Raw genomic sequence first — 5,443 nt, forward strand, 5'->3', positions numbered from 1 at the left:
ATAACAGGAAGACACGGAAAATGTCACAGAGGATCAGAGACTGTGAATAAAAGCAATATCAATCAGTGATGGAATACAGATAGGATCGATGATAAACAGATGAGTTCATAGAAAAGGTACTGCTTGAGATATTGGAGGTGTAGACAGAACATCTTACCAGCCTGACTGCTTTCCAAAACAGAAGGACTTGGAAGTTTACTTACTGGAATAGTCAAGGGTATGAAAATTTTTGGAAGAACCATGCAGAAGAATGTGGGAGGGAGGCATTAAGAGAGAGAGTTTATAAACAGGGAAAAATTCAAGGAAATGAGTGATTATAGTATGAATGTAAACAGATTTATTACAGGCAGAAGACATAGAAAACTGAATGGAATTGCATGTGCAAAGAATAATTCATGTAGAGAAGGTGCGAGACAAATACAGTATTTGGATGGGGTCATGGAGGGCATGAGTTGTATTGATGGAAAACAAGCGGAGCCTAGGTGGGGTACAGCACTTCCTGTCTGTAATCCAACAGGGGCTCCGCTGGGGTTTTATAATAATATACTATGGGGAACCAAAGCAATGCAGCAAATACAACAAGGAGGGGTACCTGTCTATACACTGTCCCTTCATGGTGTGTTACAGATGTGAAGAGAAGGGGCACAAAGCTGCAGAGTGCCAGGTGTTCCTAAAATGCACTAGCTATGTGAAGGAACACCTATTCTGCAGCTGTCCCAAAGTCTACACAAGGAAGGTCAGACCCACCTCAGGAACAGTGTGAATCAGAAATGGACAGTAGGGGAGAAGAGGAGTGCAAAGGTTAAAGTAGAAATGGTGGATAAGTGGGGGGAGCAAGAGAGAGCCCAGACATGGAGGTGTGGGAGAAGAAACCAAACAAGCAGAAGAGGTCAAACAAATAAAAGAGCCTGGGAGCCAGGGACAGGAAAAGAAGAAAACACTGGGAAAGAAAAATCAGGGAAAAAACCTGAAAACAAGGGGAATCAGTCAGAGAGCAGCTTCCCACCATTAACTCCAGTGGGCTCCAGCCCAGAGTGGCAAGCTAGAGGCAGGAAGTAAGAAAATGTAAGGCTTCTGGAATGCAAGCCAGTCAGGCAGCTTGCAAAAGGACAGGCATGAGAGTGGGTGAGGAGAGGAGTTAACCAAGGTGAGCAGCAGCACCAGCAAACCTTAAAGGGGCAGGTGCACTCTTGTTAAAACAAACACAGTGGTACTGATTGTAGCATCTATTAAATGTCAGGAGCATACTACCAAGGAGAAGATGGGAACAGATGAAACAAATAAGAGCATAATGGCTGCTTGCAGATGTTAAAGACAAACAAGATACCAGGGGAAAAGGATTATAAATGCTTTGAGAAAAAGATGGAGATGAGGACTGTCCTGGTGGTCAGGGACAAATGAAAACAAAGCAGCTGGAGTAGCAATACTATTCAAAAATCCAGAAGTGAAAACAAAGCAAATGGAAGACATCAACAGTGGCAGACTGCAACTAATGATACTATCAGTCAGGGGAGCAAAATTAGAAATTTTTAACATAGATGCACCACCAGAACAGGAGGGGAAGAAGGATCTGCTTAGAAAGCTAGCAGTTTACATGGTTGGAGGGAAACCGTAGATAATAGTGAGGGACTTCAACTGCATAATAGAAGCAGGTAACAGAACAGGGGAAGGAGACAGAATCTTAGACAGTTAATCCAGATGGTTAGCAAATATAACAAAAGAAGCCACTAAGATGTGCAGCCTGGGTAGAATGTTTTCACTAAAACTGACCCCAGTGGAAAGAAACCATCAAGAACTGACTCTGTGTTTGTAACAAAACAAACAGAGATAATGAAAAAAGAAACCGTAATTATGGCATTTAGTAATCACCAGATACTGAAGGCAGGACTAAATCTTGGTTACCACCCTGTGAAAAGGGGAGTGTGGACGTTAAATGTGCAACTGCTACAAGGTGAGGAGATATGACAAACATACACAAGATGCTATGAGGGGTGGAGAACACTGAAGATATATCTTGAATCCCAGAGGATGATGGATGATGGTGAAGAAGAGAACAGGAAAATTCTTCAGGAAGGAAGGTCGAAGAACTGAGGGGAAAAGAACAAAAGAGCTAAGAGATCTGCAAAGAAAGATGCAGGAGCTGCTAAAGAAAGCTACAGAAGCGAGACAGATACAAGAAGAACTAGAAGAAACAAGGCAAGAGATAGAAAGCTTGTTTAAAAGAAAAATATGGGAGTGAAAATGTTTTTAGCACAAGCAGTGTGGTGGGAGAAAATGAGTGCTTCTGATACTTTTCAGCCAGAGTGAAGATGGTGAAAAGAGAACTTAAAGCAGTGTGGGAAGGTAGTGGTGCTTGGGTGGGAAAGAAGGAGGTGGTGTTGGAGGCAACAAAAAGATTTTATGAAGAGATATCTCAGAAGAAAGAAATAGGAAGATTTTGTCAGAACAGACTGAAGAGAAAAGAGAGGAAGAGGAAGCAATGAAGATGGAAGAACAAATAAGCATAAAGGACGTGGATGAGTGTTGAAAAACCTTTAAAAAAGAGGGATGTCACCAGGAGCAGATGGACTATCTATGGAATTTTATGAGAAGTTTTGGCCATGGGTAGGGAGGGCTATAGTGAAAGTTTTTGAGAAAATAACAGAAACAGGAGAAGCAGGGAAAGATTTTACAAGAGGTGTTGTGATCTTACTCCTTAAAAAAGGAGAGAAGGAACTCCTGAAAAACTGGAGACCAGTGACACTCCTTAACATGGATACGTTAAATTGCCAAGATGCTGGCTTTGAGAATGAGGAAAAACCTCCAGAAATTAATACATAAAGACCAAGTATGTGCAGTACCAGGTACAAGGATCTCCAAAGTGATCAGAGTAATCAGAGATACACTGGCCAACATCCAAAGAAAGAAAACACACCCAGTTATAGCATATCTAGATTTAGAAAAAGCATATAACAGAGTAGATCACGATTACATATTCAAAGCGCTAGGAAAAATGGGGTTCCCAGAGAAAATTGTATGTTGGATAAAGTTATTGTATAGAGAAGGGGAGAGTCAAGACCAAATCCACAGACATCTGGGGGGGGGGGGGGGGGGTTTTAAATCTTTTAAAATTGATACAAGGTTGCCCCCTGTCACCACTATGACGTGTGTGACATGGAACCACCAGCACAAAGAATAAGGAAAGACAAGGTCATAAGGAGAGTAAAGATACCAAGAGGGGGAGAGGTAAAACGCATGTTCTACATGGACGATATAAATGTAGTAGTTAAAAGATAGACTTTTGATGGAAAAGGTGCTAAAGCCTATATTAGAATATGGAGAAGCAACAGGGGCTAAACTAAATAGGCTGAAAAGTGCCATAATGGGAGTGGGGAACTGGAAGTACTTGGAGAAGTTGGACCTTCAAATAAGAGGAAGAGAATTCAGAATGCTAGGGATCCCACTGGACACCAAGGGGGAAGGTAATACAGCATGGGAAAAGGTGATGGCGAGGATATGGCAAATATAATTATGGTCTAGAAGGACACTGTTCTTTCCTCAAAAAGTGGCAGCGGTTAAGGCTGTGCTACTGCAAATTATTCTATATACAGGAATTGCATTTCCACCAACATGGTGGCAGATAGCAAAAGTACAGAGGGAAGTATGTGTGTTCTTCTGGAATGTCAAAAGAGAAAGGCTGGCTAGAGCTGAACTGTGCAAAGCAAGATAGGTGGGGACTTCCAGACTTCAGACTGTTCATCTGTGTGAGATATGCAAGTGCGATATGCAAGATGGTAACGAAGGAAGAGGGGAAAGCAGTATATACCATCCAATTTCACTCAGCTGCAATTTTGAGGAAACAGGGAGTATATCAGACCTTTCTAAAGAGGCCAGAGTGTGGCAGTTGCCAATTCATTACATCAGGATGGAAGGTTTCATGCAGAAATATCAAATAGGGAAGATAAGGCTGAAGAGAGTGCTGGAAGCTGGGGCTGCATGAACTGAAAAACTACATTGATCGTGACAAGGAAAAGGTCAGATTAGGAGAGGCACAGAAGTGGAGGGAAAAGGACTAGACAGACTTATGTCATTGAACCAACAGACAGAACTGATGAGAGGAAGAGAAAGATTTCAGGTGGTTACTGAGGTAATAGTTTTTCATGGGGTTCTCTATGAAGAAAGTGCTCTAAGGTTCTTTTGTGAGAAGTTGATGCATGCTGTTTAAGGGTTTTATATATGTAGTTGTATGCTTTTGGATATATAGTTGTTTTTATTATATGATATTTTGGTTAAACAAGGATGCTCAATGTATGAAGCTATGAAAGCGTAGGGTGATAAGTGTGTTTTTAAGAAGATTTGTAAATAAATTTAAAAAGAAAAAAAAGTTCCCATCAGCACGTTTGCTCAATGAGGGCCATGTGTTTTATAGTCATGTTCAGTGTTGGCTGCATTTAGTCAACCTTTGGTAGCAATTTAATGATAGACAATGTATTTAATGAGATTTTTTGTATGCAGAAGACTTTTTCCCCCCATGCCAATTGGTTGCAAAAATCTCATCTGGTATTTGAGTAAGTATGGTACAAGTCCTTTTTGTCAGAATAACTTCCCTGTGGCAGAATATAGTTGCACCATGCTTGCTGAAAGTGGAATTAAACAGCCCGCCATGCCGGTCCCAGCTTCTTCCCTCCACAGATCTCAGTTCCCAGGAAACGTTCGTCTCTCATGCTTCTCCTATAGGGCCCTGCAGACATAGGCCTCTTGGTGCCAAACCCTTGGACCTCTACACTAAAGCCCCTCAGAAGGACAGTCTCCATTAACAACCTCCTTTTGCAGGACAGAAGTCACTAGAAGCAGACAAACAATAACCCGCAAGAGAACTGCATTGTCTCCTCTTGTCAAGTAAAGATGGCAACACCCTCTACTGGCTGGGGGCTGTAATGATGTGTCCTAGGGGTTACCATAATGTACATGGGCTGAGGCGTATGGTATACAGGAAAGGGGGCACGACTCGCAGCCTCTCTCAAACAGCGACATACATAGCTCTGGGGGCACCAGGCAGACTTCTAGCAGATCTATGAAATAATGCAAGGGGAAAGTAGGAAAAGGGAGAGCATAAATGGAGGGAAAACAATTAATCACTATTAATCACCATTATGATCATTCTTAGAATGTTGATGTCATTAATGTCTGTATTGACCAAGTATTATTTTTTAAATTATCCATAAAAGGGAATCACAGAAGTACAAGGCAGTATAAGAAACTTAAAAATGAGGTACAATGTAAAAAACTCTTATAGTATTATAGTAGTGGTTCAGTTTCAAAATAAAAGGATCATCATTTGAACTATAATTTATTAGAAAGCCTTCTGAAAGAGTGAAGTGCAGCTATACTACTATTTTAAACATTACTCTAAACATCTCACTGTTCATTCTAAGAGAAAGCATTTCACAAAACTGTCTCTTCC

General features: G+C 41.2%; 1 protein-coding gene across 1 annotated transcript in view; it reads right to left on the reverse strand.

Moving 5' to 3' along the window:
• NCOA6 (nuclear receptor coactivator 6) overlaps positions 1 to 5,443 on the reverse strand; it is a 78,488-nt gene that overhangs the window by 14,931 nt on the left and 58,114 nt on the right.

Source organism: Alligator sinensis, unplaced genomic scaffold (genome assembly GCF_000455745.1).
Source record: "Alligator sinensis unplaced genomic scaffold, ASM45574v1 scaffold511_1, whole genome shotgun sequence".
NCBI lineage: Eukaryota > Metazoa > Chordata > Crocodylia > Alligatoridae > Alligator > Alligator sinensis.